Source organism: Coenobita brevimanus, chromosome 97 (genome assembly GCF_032717465.1).
Source record: "Coenobita brevimanus isolate Jiangsu-jjx chromosome 97, ASM3271746v2, whole genome shotgun sequence".
Classification (NCBI taxonomy): domain Eukaryota; kingdom Metazoa; phylum Arthropoda; class Malacostraca; order Decapoda; family Coenobitidae; genus Coenobita; species Coenobita brevimanus.
The window spans coordinates 52584468-52600420 of record NC_137050.1 but is presented as its reverse complement, the minus strand read 5'-3'; positions in this window follow the sequence as shown (position 1 = coordinate 52600420).

The window sequence follows — 15953 nt, the reverse complement described above, 5'->3', positions numbered from 1 at the left end:
CACCTACGTCCGCATGTTGCACTACATCCACCCACGGTGTACATTTACTTCCGCATGTTGCACTACATCCTCTCATGGTGTACACCTACGTCCGCATGTTGCCTGCATTTACTTTTCACCTTTGTTTTCGTCTCGTAGTAAATTAACCATCTCCGGAGAAACGGTGAAGTCTTTTAAAATGATAAAAATATTAAATGCTTTTTTTTTCTTCTTCTTTACACGATGTTTTTATCATTAAATTAAACTTATCACACAATACGGTCCTACAAATTCTACATAGTTTTCTTTGCATAAGGCTACTATATTGTGACGAAGGGGTATACGAAGGGGTGCTACGACACTCCCCGTGGATTCCAGTACTTTGCTGTGGTAATCCTTTCCCGTTCGCAGGGGAACGCTCTCCCTTTCGTGCGCTAAGATTACCAAATGATACGGATAGTGCAAGGTGAACGCCTGCCCACAGTTTAAGACTACGGCCCTATGTCACTTTCCTTCCCGACGCATCATATCAGCGAGAATCACCTTCGGGCAAGAATCACACCAATTCTCTCTTAGATAAGAATGATTAGTGAATAGAAGGAAGCGAGAAGAATATGACGTGATATATTAGATGAACCTTTGTCCCAGACTCAGGATGGGGAAAGTAGATTGTGTGTCAGTCATAACAGTGTTTGTCTTTGTGCCGCGGGAAAGGAATATTGAACGATAAATATGAGAGACTGGGAGTGACAGAACCGATGGAACAGTAGGAACAGTAGGAAATAAACAAGAGGTTTTAGAAGGAAGTGGGGTTTAGACCAGATCGTCTCTCCATTGTAATCAGGAGAGATGGAAAAGGGGATGCTGTATGCTGCCTTTCTGGCTCTGGATAAACAAATGTTGCGGAAGACAGACAGACAGGAAATACTGGTGCTGGGAATTTATGAAGCAGGTGGGAAATTACTGAATGATAGTGCAAAGGCGGTCATTATTATATATATATATATATATATAAATATATAAATATATATACATATATATATATATATATATATATATATATATATATACAGATGCAATAGATTCACCATGGGGGAAGCGTAGTCTCAATATGAAGATAAACACCAACGTAATCAGGAACATCTTTAATAAATTGGTGACGTTTCGACAACTCGTTTGTCATTTTCAAACCTATAGAAAATACAATAAAATCAAAGTAAACACTATGTCTATGATAAAAATACGAAAACTAAAGTAAAAAACCAAAGTAAAACACCATGTCTAATAAAATACAAGTGAAGAATTATTATGATAAGATGAGGAAATGAATTATACATAGCTAACGTTGGTGGGATGCTACTAAGTACAAGGAAAATTTAAACAGAAATACATGTAATAAGACAATACATAAGTCAAACCTTAAAAACAGAGAAGGGGCGTGGAGCAGTCATGTGTGCCCAGTGTGGGCTGTAGGTGGTGAGTGAGGAGTGATTCAGCCAGGAGGCGTGTTACCTCGTCACGACAAGCGTGGACAACAGAAAAATCTGATTCGCTTATGGGATGGCCTAAGGCTTCACAGCAATTTCGGATGGCAGAGAAAGGTGGCCTAGCCATAGGTAGACCGGTTCTATATGACCGTCCCCGATGTTCTGCAATTCTTACTCGTAATTGCCTCTTTGTCTGTCCATATGGGAAGACAACTAAATAAGATCCGTAACCCACCTACTCCTAAACTCACAGCAAACAAATCACCTGTATATTGTATCTTGCCATTTTTAGGTCCAAAAAGTTTTTCCATACGTAATAATATATCGAGTTTAGTTAGGGAATTTTACCCTCAAGTATGTCTTAGAACAATTTTCAAACCCAGCAACACCATTGGACAATGGTTCAAACATAAAGACCGAATCCCTGACGCTCTGCAATCCTCTGTTGTCTATAATTATAACTGTAGTCGCTGTAATGCGTCTTATATTGGACAGACAAAGAGGCAATTACGAGTAAGAATTGCAGAACATCGGGGACGGTCATATAGAACCGGTCTACCTATGGCTAGGCCACCTTTCTCTGCCATCCGAAATTGCTGTGAAGCCTTAGGCCATCCCATAAGCGAATCAGATTTTTCTGTTGTCCACGCTTGTCGTGACGAGGTAACACGCCTCCTGGCTGAATCACTCCTCACTCACCACCTACAGCCCACACTGGGCACACATGACTGCTCCACGCCCCTTCTCTGTTTTTAAGGTTTGACTTATGTATTGTCTTATTACATGTATTTCTGTTTAAATTTTCCTTGTACTTAGTAGCATCCCACCAACGTTAGCTATGTATAATTCATTTCCTCATCTTATCATAATAATTCTTCACTTGTATTTTATTAGACATGGTGTTTTACTTTGGTTTTTTACTTTAGTTTTCGTATTTTTATCATAGACATAGTGTTTACTTTGATTTTATTGTATTTTCTATAGGTTTGAAAATGACAAACGAGTTGTCGAAACGTCACCAATTTATTAAAGATGTTCCTGATTACGTTGGTGTTTATCTTTATATATATATATACATATATATATATATATATATATATATATATATATATATATATATATATATATATAGTCCACCTGAATATATGGAAAACGTGGAATTTTGAAATCGTCCACCCCCGACAAAGGTGTGTGTGTGTGTGTGTGTGTGTGTGTGTGTGTGTGTGTGTGTGTGTGTGTGTGTGTGTGTGTTATTTGTGAGAAAATACTGCACTACATATGAACAATATAATCAAATGCATGTACAGTATTTACGATGAAGCATTCCAAACTCAAATAATGGTACCTGCATAAGCATGCTAGCATTTCACCTGTCTGATCCAAACAAGTAATAATATACTGGCTTTATTATACTGCAGTTGGGTTACGCCTGACTCCATCCATCAAATATTATACCGCGCTGGAGGTCAACAAGCGCGTATACGGGCACACGTGCACATACTGGCACGCGCGCGGGCACACACACAATATACTGTAAATCAGAGAGGTGGAGACAGATAGACAGAAAGATATATAGGGGTACTAACAGACAGATAGATAGACATAAAATTCCACCCCTATTTTAGTGTAATGCATGAGGTGAAAGGCATCCACCAACAAGATAATAAAAGCACAGAGGTATGGAAATTAACCACAGTGTGGCCAGATAAATGACCCACATCCATTCACGCATCATTCAAGCCTGCAAAACTGTCGGCCTCACAACACAAGTGTAGCGTTATACACAGACTGTAATTAAATGGATTTTATAGTGCCTGCTGGGCAAAAAAATTCTTGACTGTCAAGTTAAAAGTGCAGTCATTGTCAAGTGCATCTTCAAACATACTCTTCCTTAATACTGCGATCATTCGTTAACTACTTTGCTTTCTCAAAGTTCATACCTTGCATGTTACCAACCCCATCGACGTTTTTCACGGCACTCCGCACATCATACCAACACAGCAAAATCTCCTCTACCCACAGATCAACTGACTTCCCTGTTTCACGGGCTCATTATTTCCCAACACATCCACCCTACACACACCACATCCAGTTCCGTCTCTTTTGATCTAATCCTTGAGACTGCTACTCCTGCCATTCCATGATATCACACCCATACATATAAGTCGTTGACATATCATCTTGCAGTCCTGATACAGCCTGCACACTCCAAACTCTATTCTACATCAAGGGCTTCATAACATCAGCTAATTTACTTTCGTTGGCAATATTCCCCTCTTTCTATAACGCAAATACCTATAATCTATCATTGTGTTTATATAACAGGCAAACTATGAAATCGGTCATTTCATGAAATGCCTAGTCAATTCGTGAAATAAACTTAAATTGCGATGGGTTAATATAGGTTAGGTTAAATTAGGGTACGATTAAATTAGGCTGGGATAAACTAGGCTAAGTTTGGGTTAGGTTAGGCTTGGTTAGTTAGGTTAACTTAGGTTAGATTAACTTAGATGAACGCATAACATAACGTAGCGTTCTTCTAAATTAACCTAACCTACCCTAACGTGACCAAACCTAGACTAACCTAACCCAAACTTAACCTAGATTATCCCAGCCTAACCTCACCGCTGCCTAAATCAATCTAACCTAAATTAACCCATCCCAATTTACATTCATTTCACGAACTGACTAAGCATTTCATGAAATGACTGATTTCACAGTTTGCCTGTAACATATAGATTACATGAACTCTTCCGCCATAACAAGTCTCTCCCCATGTAGCAACTATACTCCATCTACACTGACTTTCAGAATTAGTCTCTCATACATATTAACAAAACTCTGAACCAGTCTACAGAGATACCCTTTACAATTAGCATCAACACAGCATCATCTGCATACACCAAATACGAAATATTCCACCTCGCGCCATTCATTACAGTATCAGTACCCTTTACCCAACATTTGCTTTACCTCTAACATTACACCACCAATAGATATTTAACAACGCTGGCGAAATCAGACACCCGTGTATCACTGCATTATTGATTTGATGCAACTCACAGAAATATCCATCTACTTTTGCATACACACCGCTGCCATCTTGCTCTGTATATTATCAGGTTACCTTCCACACCATACATGCATAATACCTTCCATAATCTCTCCCTCTACAATATCTGATGTCTTTTTCAGATAAGACATAGTCCTTCTCACACTTATTTTTTTCCTATTTGCCTTGTTGTAAGCATTTGGTCTGCACATTTACTGCCACTCCAAGAACCACTATCGTTATCTCATAATATAATCTTACATCCGTCTTACCTTATCGATCACGCCTTTTCTACTCAGCCAGTAAAATACGTGTAATTAGTAGGGCTGAACCAGGCCTTCATGAACCCATTCAATAAAGGTACCAAAAAATATAATACTTCACTATTTTGTAACTTTCATTATGATTTCCACAATAAAGTTGAATGACATGCTAATATTTCAGATGGCGGTATGCACTGTGTATTTATCCATATATTTCCACTATACTATCGGTTCCATTGCATAAATAACACTACATTTATTCCTAGGGTATAACTTTACTGGTGTCCCATTCACAGCAGGTTTTGATGGATGTTATGATCATCAACATATCCATCACTTTTCACTCACCAGGACAGATACAAAGACTATATTTCAAAGCCATGTTGCAAAACTGTTTACCCTGAACCAATAACCAATTAACCAACCAATGATCAAGTCACAAACGCTCACTTTCATTCACCAATTATTACAAATTACAGTAAATAAATGTAAGCTGAGCTGCCACCTGCCGTCACTTGTGTCCAGGAATAGCTACTAACAGAATAAATACAGAAACAATATACGAGAGAAAGTAGGAGGCAAGTGTGGAAAACAGAAGGGGGAAAAAATCAGGAGACGGCGACTGAGAGGGAAAAGAAAGGGGATAAAAAGGCATGGATATTGAGAAGTATATAGGAGTACATGGAAAGTAAACTGTAGATAACAGGTGATGTGTTGGCCCATGACGTTATGTTGGGAAAAAAAAAAAGACTAATTCCAGTAAGATCAAACCAACGTGTGAGACAAAAGGATAGAAAAGAGGACCGATGCAGTAGAGACAAAAAGTGATAAGAGAAAGGAATACAGAGAACAATATTGATTACTGGAGACAAGAGACAACAGACCACAGAGTCAAACACGAGAAGTGAGGGAATCGGAGAGTGATACTCGAGTACAAAGGGAAGATGGAAAGAGTAAATAGGTGATAAGTATGAGCGGGAGAAAGAGTGGAGGTAAAGAAACTCAGTAGAAGAGACGGAACATAAGAAGGGAACAACAGGGAAAGGGTGTGAGAATTAGATATGGCTAAGTATGAGAGAGAGAGAGAGAGAGAGAGAGAGAGCGCCACTTCCGCACACCGTAAGTCTAAAGTATAATTAATATACAGGTTATATATAATGGAGCACATCATACTTGAACCTGAAGGAGTACAGTTTGCATCATCATCTTTTTTTTTTTTAATTATTATTACTATTATTATTAATTTTCTTTTTTTTGAGGAAGTGTTTTGGTTCATTCATTCTCCATTTTCTCCCAGTGAAAGCGTCGAGGTTCTGGGCAAGGCTACTCAATCCCGACATTAAGGATTTCAACATTTAAGACAAGGGTGACCACCGTCATTCGCCCCTGAGAGGCATTATATAAGCAATTAACCACAACCCTCTCTCGGATGAAAACCTTAGGGGAATCCACATAGCTAAAGCGCCTTAACCCACTAAACCACCAGATGTCATTTGGTTACACGATTACCACTCAGTAAATGGTTCCCTGGATAACATGAAATCATCTGTCACGACCCTTAGCATAGAATCACTTTTAGGTTCGACTACTGTACATAAGATGAGTGGATGGTCATCAACCCAGCTTACCATAAACCATAGTTAGCAAGCAGGTTTTTGATGGAGGAAGTGTTGTGGTAGTATCATACATCAAACGTCCTGGATGGGTTGGGTATTTAAGTTTATGACGTACCGACAGTAAGTGTGTAAAGAAATATATACATTGATTAAACTGAACACAATATTGATAAACTAACAAAATCAATAACATTTATATTAATCGCAAACCAACTACTTGTTGAATATCGGTATGTCCAGCGTCCCATGATATATTACACTCACCATATACAGGGTGGTGCAAAAGTAGGTTGACATTACAGAGGCCTGCCAGGAAATCAACACCAACCCGGACCTGTGCATTACTGTGTCGAAGTGTGGCTGACAGACTCCAGGAATGTGTCAATGGTGAGGGCGGACACTTTGAACACTTACGAGACTAAAAGTGTCTCTTTTGTGTTGGAAAAAATGGTAAATGTCAACCTACTTTTGCACCACCCTGTATATCATCCGGATGCTTATCACGGAATACTGTTATTTCAGTGCACCAAGAGGTGTGCATTATATTCCTTTCACTATATACATCACAAGAAGGTTAATCTTACTTTAGGTCATTACACCCAGAAGCCTGTATTATATCACACTATCTGCAGTACTATAGTTTTAATCAAGGTATACAGTACTTCAGTATACCCAGTGCCTCATATCATGCTTCACTCACTATATACATCATCTCAATGTTCATCACGTTACATTAGAGCCAGAAATCCTATCTTGCCACCCTGAGCAGGTCTTTAGTACCAATTAGCCATAAGCCGTCAGTCACCCCGGGGCCATGTACCAACTGTTCCCTTCCCATCTTGTTAATAGGAACTGGAGGCCAAGAATGTAAACACGGTTAATTGGATGGGCAGGCGGAAGCTGATTTTAACGCCGGGGAGTTGGTTAGCGCGTGTCAATACCCGATACAGAGGGTACGATAGACAATGTGGGCAATAGATACACGAGGGGAGTTGGTTAGCGCGTGTCAATACCCGATACAGAGGGTACGATAGACAATGTGGGCAATAGATACACGAGGGGAGTTGGTTAGCGCGTGTCAATACCCGATACAGAGGGTACGATAGACAATGTGGGCAATAGATACACGAGGGGAGTTGGTCTGTTGTTCATTAAGGTGCGGCCTGAGGGTACGATATACGATAAAGGGGAATGAATACACGAGGGGACTGAGAGCAGACGGAGGGGTATTGAGGAGATGCGAGAGGCCGCCACAGACTAAGGAGGGGGATAGATTCGTGATGTGAATGTGAGATAAGACGTAGGGAAGGAGGGAATAGGGGATGTAAATAAGGGAAAGTGGTATAGGGAAAATGGAAGAGAGGGAATGTCACAAGCAGAGAATGACAACAGACAGACAAAGCATAAGGAAGATTGTGTTACAGGCAACGGAGAGACACATACCAATAAGGGAACCTAGAGAGAAGGCGGAAGGAAGGAGAGACGGGTATATGAATCGGTGAACTGAGGAAATATGATAAGTGATAAGAGGAGAAGAAAGAGGAGGCGAGGGTGAAACAGACACTGAAGGGGAAGAAATATTTGAGAAACAAGGGACAGGGAACATCAGACAAAGGAAGGGAACAGATACAAGCAGGGCATGAGAGACCAAACAAAGAGAAAGGACGCAGAATAAGAGAAGAGGAAAGAAGAGACAGGAGAGAGACTGAAACAGAAGAGATACAAGAGGGGAATGAGAGGAAGTAGAGTTGTGGAAGGGAGATGTGTTGAGGAAAGAAAGGAAATGATGAGAGAGATGAGGTGTGTAATGGATATGGAAGGAGAGAGAGAGAGAGAGAGAGAGAGAGAGAGAATCCCCCGAGCTAGGGCCAAAGGACTATAGATCTTGGGCAGACAGCTTCATCTTTCACCTGAAATACGCTACCCTGGTGCAGACTCAAACTGCCAACCCTATGGTCGTGAATCGCGAGCGCTATCACTGACCTATTCTAACCCGAGAGAGAGAGAGAGAGAGAGAGAGAGAGAGAGAGAGAGAGAGAGAGAGAGAGAGAGAGAGAGAGAGAGAGAGACAGACAGACAGACAGAGAATGACTACGTTATATCAAAGGGTACATTATACTTTCATACCCGAACTAATATATAACTATCTTAATATTTTCTAAGGCCCAGTGGAACGAACTGCTTGCAACTTTCCTTTTTAATATTTCCTTTTCAATAGTGTGTGTGTGTGTGTGTGTGTGTGTGTGTGTGTGTGTGTGTGTGTGTGTGTGTGTGTGTGTGTGTGTGTGTGTGTCAAAAATTTCAGGACGGATTTTACACATTATTTATAGAGGAGTTGCTTACTAATAAGAGTTTAAATGAGAAACTCTTGGCACAATGGTGGGGGATGAAGAGGTGGGGGAGGAGTGTGCATTGGGGGGTGGAGAGAGGGTGGATGGGCAGATGGAGAAGTGGGAGGATGGAGAGGTGGAGTGGTGGGGAAGGTGGAGAGATGAGGGGGGAGAGGATGGTTGAGAGTGGCGAAGATAGACACGTGAGGGGAAGGTGGAGAGGTGGAAAATGTGGAGAGGTAAAGAAAGTGATGAAGGTGGAGAGGTGAGATGTGGAGGTGGGAACATGGAGAGGTGAGGGGGGGGGGGAAGAGAGGTAATGGAGGGATGGAGAAGTGAGAGAGGGATCGAGAGGTGAGGGGAAAATGGAAAAGAAAAGAAACTATGGACGGAAGTAACGGAGAATGAAACAAGGCGGAGAAAGAGGTGTGTGTGGAGCGGACAAAGGAAGGGGAGAGTTGGGGACTGGTGAATAAAAGCTTAGAAATTTGTGTCAGGAAGGGTGGTGGGTCGTGGGAAGGGGAGTCGTGACTGAGTAAGGGCGGACACACCAGGAGGTTCTTTTGTCCTAGGCCAGACCTTACAGGTTGCGGCGTCAGGTAACTGACAGAAAAGTTGATAGATATAGACAGACAGACAGTTACAGACAGACAGACTGCTAGGCTAATAGACAAGCAGCCAGAACATAGAAGACTTCTCCTTAATCCCACACACCGCACCTTGATCTCCTTGGCTTATATTTCATGAAGCCTCTTTCTTTGTGATATATTATGCCGGTTGGTCCTTAAAATTCCCATGTGTGCTACTTACGCAAAATTATTACATACGCAATAAGTAGCATACCAGAGAACATGGAGGTGTAATATGTAAAACGTATTAATGAGGAAACTTTATGCTGACATACACAATACATCTGAGAGGAGCGTGTGGAGTTACATGGAGAGACCGACTGACAAATGAGGAAGTGAAGGTGCATTGTGGTATGGATATGGATGTGACAGAGAGCATTAGGAGAAATACACTTAGGCGGTTTGGCCGTGTGGAGAGGATGGAGAGCCCGAGACTAACGAGGAGAGTGTATGTGAGGGGAAAGGGCGACATGGAGGCGATTTGTCTGTGGCCACCCCTTACGGGATTAAGGCTTCTGGCTATACATATATAGACGGACACAACAGATGCTGCCAAACATTAAGTAAATATAGTACACTGCAACACACACACACGACTTATCTTAACCTTACCTTGACGTTACCTTGGGACACTGACATCTGTCTAATCAGATAAAAACTGTAGGAAGACAATGTACTGTGAGCTTGACCTTTAACTTAATATCAATAGGTCCACCTCTTGACTGAACCTTGACCCTCTCGCCAAGTTTGGCTGAAATCAAACCAAAACTGTTTGAAAATACTTGAACACTACAACTCGGTCAGAGTCAGTCAGTGCTAATACAATCTTGAAAAGGTTGGCAGGATTTAAAAATGAAATAATGTCTCTTTTGCCAATGAGACTATGACTCTCTATCTACATTCTTATCCAAGCCTTGCATTTAACGTTTAGCTTTAAAATGTATTTCCACTTCCTGCCGCCCGATGTAATACTTTACACTTATGGGAGCTGGGGGGCGGCCTACGACCATGAAAATTTTAGGAAAATAATATAGAAATGTTGGAAGTCACTATCCAGACTCATGATTAATAACAGACCAATAGATCAGGAGCACCACTTGACGTTCAAAGCCAATACAAATACACTTATGACCAAAATTCCTGTCATCCCACACATACAAAATGGTCCATATATTACACCCCCTTGACAATTCTTGTGTTGTGGGAACGGCTCAGTCTGCTGATGTGGGTGGAGGAGTGGGTTATCCACGCGTGTTCAGATGATGCAACGAGTGACATTTATTAACGTATATATACCGATTCCTCCTCCTCCTCCTCCTCCTCCTCCTCTTCCTCCCCCTCCTCCTCTTCCTCTTCTTCTTCTTCTCCTTCCTCTTTTTTTCTTCTTCTTCTTATTTTTTTTTCTATGCAAGAAAGAAGGAACCAAAGGCTAGGAGCCCACAAACCGTTCCTTCCAAGAAAAAAAAAAAACAATACAAGAGAAGTAAATTCAAGATCCGTTCATTTCGAGATGCCTGGACACACTCCGTTTGAAACACTGGAGATCATAGGAAGTAGGATACACAGACAGAGGGAGACAGTTCCAGAGTTGACCTGTTGCGTAAATGAAGGAATGGGAGTGACGGTTAACTCTTGCGCTAGAGAGCTGAACAAAAAGGGGATGAGAGTTCGTTGCTAGACGGGTGCTACGCGGCCGTCGTAGAGGTGCAGAGATTCAAGCAGACAGTTCAGAGGAGCAGCGAGCATTGAAGTAGCGACAGAAAAGAGATAAAGATGCAACAGTGTGGGATGACGGGATTAAGGCGTCTGGCAATAAATTATTATTATTATTTTATTACTGGAAATGAGTTACTTGAGAGGAGCATGTGGAGGGACAGGTTGACAAATGAAGAAGTGAAGGAACGTTGTGGCGTGGATGTAGATGTGGTTGAGAAGATTAGGAGAAATACACTGAGGTGGTTTGGACATGTGAAGAGAATGGAGCATGAATGACTGACTAAGAGGGTGTATGTAGGTGAGGTGGAGGGAGGGAGAGGGAGGGGTAGACCGAAGATGAGATGGAGGGATGGAGTTGAGAGGTATATGAGGGAGGGGGGGTGAGTTGGGGGGAGGGTAGTCAAATGGTGGGTGACAGAGCGACTTGGAGGCGTTTTGTCTGCGGCCACCCTTTGCGGGATTAGGGCGTCGGGCTATAGATAGATAGATAGATCATTATTATTGTTATTATCATTATCATCATCATCGCCATTAATACTATTACTATTACAGAAACGTAAACATTTATCACAAACAGACGTCCCCACAACACACAAGAACTGGCAAGGGCGGAGCTATACATGGACTCACCTGTACACACCTGCTTAGAGTGGTAATCACCCAAGCAGACCACGAGTGAAAGAGCACCAGTGGAAGGTTTAGATCAAATGCACTAACAACCATAATCCATGTCATATACACCTGCTTAGACATTCCCTTTCCAGCAGCCGTACCGAGCACATCTCCGAGCAGAGACTTCTACCTCTCCAAGTTTTCCCATTGGAAGGCATCAGATCTGGTTACTTATTGGAGAGCATCTGATCTGCTCTGTGATTGGAGTTCGTCCGATCTGCTCCCTCATTGGTGGGCACGCGATTCGGCACTCCCGTGCCGTTGTTGTTGTTGTTTGATATTTACCCACACTTGGTGGGGCACGGGCAAACTAAGAGCCCGTCAGAGAAAAGCCTTAAAAAAAAAAAAAAAAAAAAAAAAAAAAAAAAAAAGCAGGATCAATGCCTGAGAGAATTACCGAGGAGGAGGGTAGTCCCGCACAGTGCGCAAAATTCTCTGAAAAGATGCATTGCCAACAACCCTAGCTGCATCAAAGACATCATCCCCAGTACGAGAGAAGCCTCCGCCAGGACCTGCAAGAAGCAGCGCTGTGGCCGGACAGTCTAGTAAGTAATGGGATAAAGGATCGGCGGACCATGCATAGCAATGGGGGCATGGGTCAGGCTCCAAGCCGGCAACCTGGCGGTAGCACAGGAAACCTAAGCGGAGACGCCTAATCCTAACTAGAATAAAGTTGGGTAATCCAGTTGGTATCGGAAGAGGTGAATAAGATGTGGCCGCCGCATACCAGGCAGCCGAGCGTGATCCCTCGGCAATACAGAGTTCATGCTCATCCCTGGTACGCCTGTAGATAGTGGCATACACCTCTGAGAGGACACGGGTGGCACAGGGGCGAAGCGGAAATGTGACAGCAGGGAGGGTGCTAGCCGCACGTGCAGTTGTATCTGCCAGTTCATTCCCCCAAACGCCAACATGTCCAGGGACCCAGTGAAAAATCACTGAGCCACCACGCTGCTGAATGAAAGACGCAACAGTATATATAGCCGTTAGTAGGAAACGGTGAGATGTAAGCGTGAGAGACTCCAGACACTGAAGGGCAGAGAGTGAGTCAGTGTGCAGAACGACTCGCTGATGCTGATGCCGGTAAGCATGACGCAAGGCACCGAGAAGAGCCACCAGCTCCGCCTGGAAGGCTGAGACCCCGTTGGAGATGCGCCAGGATTCAGTGTATGGTCCAAAAGGAAAAGTCAAAGCAAAAGCCGCCCCCGCTGAGCCATCGGAGGAGACTGAGCCGTCCGTATAATAGACTGCCGAAGCTGTTGAGTTGACAGTAGAGATACTACAAAGACTGACCTGCCGAAGAACTGCCGGAATGGAGTGGCGAGGCTTGGGCACTGAGGGATAGACAACAGTGAAAGGGGGGGGCGACCAGGGGGGAGGGGGCAAGTAACCTGGACAGTCTACCTCAGGATCACTGCACACCTCCAAAGCCACGCCCAAATCCTGTAGTAGGGCCGTAGTGGCACGAGCCCAGTCACGGCGAGTAAGCGGGTCAGGGGGTCGGCCTGCTAAACGCCGCAGTAAAGCCGAGACCGGCAGGTGTGGATGGCGATGCACAAGCCGGAGTGTTTCAGCTGTTGCACGCAATGCAATTCTATGAGCCAGTGAAGGAAAACCACTCTCCAGACGTAGGTTAACCAACCTTGTCCAGCGTGGCGCATGTAGCATGGCGCGGAGTGCCTCATTTTGAAGGACCTCCAAGGACTGAGAGACATGTGGGGCAAGGCTGGTGAGACATATGGCACTATAGTCCACAAGAGAGCGGATAGCATGGACAAAAAAGGTGCGTAACACGTTATAGGATGCCCCTAGACTGCGACGAGACAGATAACGCAGAGCAGAAGTTCGGGTGGCAGCCCGCTCCCGCAGGTACCTGACGTGCTTGGCGAAAGTGAGGCCAGCATCAAAATAGACGCCCAGGTAGCGGTGGAGCTTGACCAGCTCAATGCTGCAGCCATCAAGCAAGAGAGGACGGTCTGGAGGGCGGAGACCGAAAGGTAGGCACTTGGTCTTCCCGAGGTTGACCTTCAGCCCGAGTTCATTACACTTGGTGTGTAGCCGAGAAAGAGCAGCGGGTGCCTGGGTGAAACAGTCCCCCTCGAAAAGACCAGTACCAAATCGTCAGCATACACCAGCAGAGTCACGCCGGGACCATAATCCACCGTTAATAGCCCTTCAACAAGGACATTGAAAAGCAAGGGGCTGAGAACACTCCCTTGGGGCGTGCCGTTAAGATGGTGGTAAAACGGTGAGAGCTCCCCTTGAAACCTGACCCCTGCCGACCTGTGCAAAAAGAAATCCCCCACCCATGAGAGAAGTCTACCCCCAACTCCCCGGGCCGCAAGGGCTGCCTGGATGGCTAGAGGGCTTGCCAGCTCAAAGGCTTTTTCGAGGTCGAGGAAGACTGCCATCCCCCGTCCACCTCGAAGCTCCCGAGGAAGGAAGCAAGGCAGTGAGAAGCACTCCTGCCAGGATGGTATGCAAAAGTCCTCGGGTGCAATGGTCCCAGACGCCAGGCAAGGCGGGCACGCACAACCCTTTCTGCTGTCTTAGCCACACAGCTAAGGAGCGAGATAGGGCGCATGGCGTCGGGATCGCGAGGCTTTGGAATCGGGTGGATGATAGCTGTCTTCCACGACCTCGGCAAACGGCCCTCAGACCACGAGAGATTGAACAGACCAAGCAGTCTCTCACTACCACAATCTCCAGCATGAGACAAGAGCGAGTAGACGAGCCCATCCAGGCCAGGTGCAGTGTCGGTTCTATGTCGCAGCGCCTTATGAAGCTCCCTGCTGGTGATGGGAGGATCAGCGGGGTCAGGTCTGGCACAAGCAGCCTGTACAGCAGCGACACGAGAAGCCGACAACTGCTCCTGTAGGGCTCGGACGGGTTGCGGAAGATTGTGGGAAGCAGAACGATCCGCGAAATGCTGAGCAAGACGGTTGGCTTCAGCAGCAGGGTCAGGGTGTGACGGTGGTCGAGGTGGACGTGGATCAGAGATGGACCGGATCCTCCTCCACATCTCACGGAGAGTGGAGTGAGAATCCAAGGTTCGACACCATCTAATCCACGCCTCCTCCTTAAGGCGACGCTTCTCCAACGTCACATGGCGTGTGACAGCAGCCAAGCACCGACGGTGAGGGGATGTACGGCGCCGCCGGTACTGCCTGCGTGCTGCATTGAGCCTGTGATTCAGTTCCCTGACCCTGTCGCAGTAAATCCAGCCGTCCCGATAGCACCGCGTGGATCGTCGCTGCAGAGGAATAGTGAGAGAGGCAGCATGGGAAAAAGCACGGGCTACCTGATCTGATCAACTCTCGAGGTCCGGGGCAGGAGGAGATGCCTCAAAGGCCGCAGCTAACACACGGCCAAAAGCCGGCCAGTCAGCCCTGCGGAGATCCCACCTCGGTGGAGGGAGAGGGGGAGGTGGGAGTGGAGGCATTGGTAGTGTAATTTCAACTGCGAAATGATCACTAGTGAGGTGGGGGTGAAGTGACCATGTCGCAGATCTAGCCAGAGGGGACGACACAAAGGATAGGTCGAGACGGCCCCCAGCCACATGAGTAGCGACCTTTGTATCATTTAAGAGAGATACACCATCCATCTCCTCCAGTACCAAAGAGATGTGCCGCCCTGCATCATTGGACGGGAGAGGCGATGAAAGCAAGGCGTGGTGGGCGTTAAAGTCGCCCCCGACATACACAGTGCCCCTGGCAGCCTGGGAGAACAAATCTCCCATCTCCAGGGAGCCCCTGTGACTTCGGTACACGTTGTATACCGTCAGGGACGACGTAGCCAGGTGGAGAACCACGCCCAGAACCTCCACATCAGGTCCACAGAAAGGAGGAGGTTCACAGTCTGTGCACTCAATGTGGTCCTGAACCAGAACGGCACATCCCCGTGTGACGCCACGAACGTACGGGAGGAGATGGGTGGTGTAACCCGTGAGACGAAATGTGGAACTGTCTGGGAGCAGGGTCTCCTGCAGTAATATGATATGGGGGCGGTCCCTCGCAGCCGCCTCCTGCAAGAGCGGGAGCTTGCTCCGTGCTCCTAGGCAGTTCCACTGAAGGAGTCGAAGGGGGGAGCCGTCCCGCCGTCCGGAGACAGACAGAGACGGACGTCCTCCAGCAACGGAGGTGAGGCCATGGCTGTCGAGGGTGCCACGACGTGCATTGGTTGTTGCTCTGGAAGGGGGCGAGGCCGACT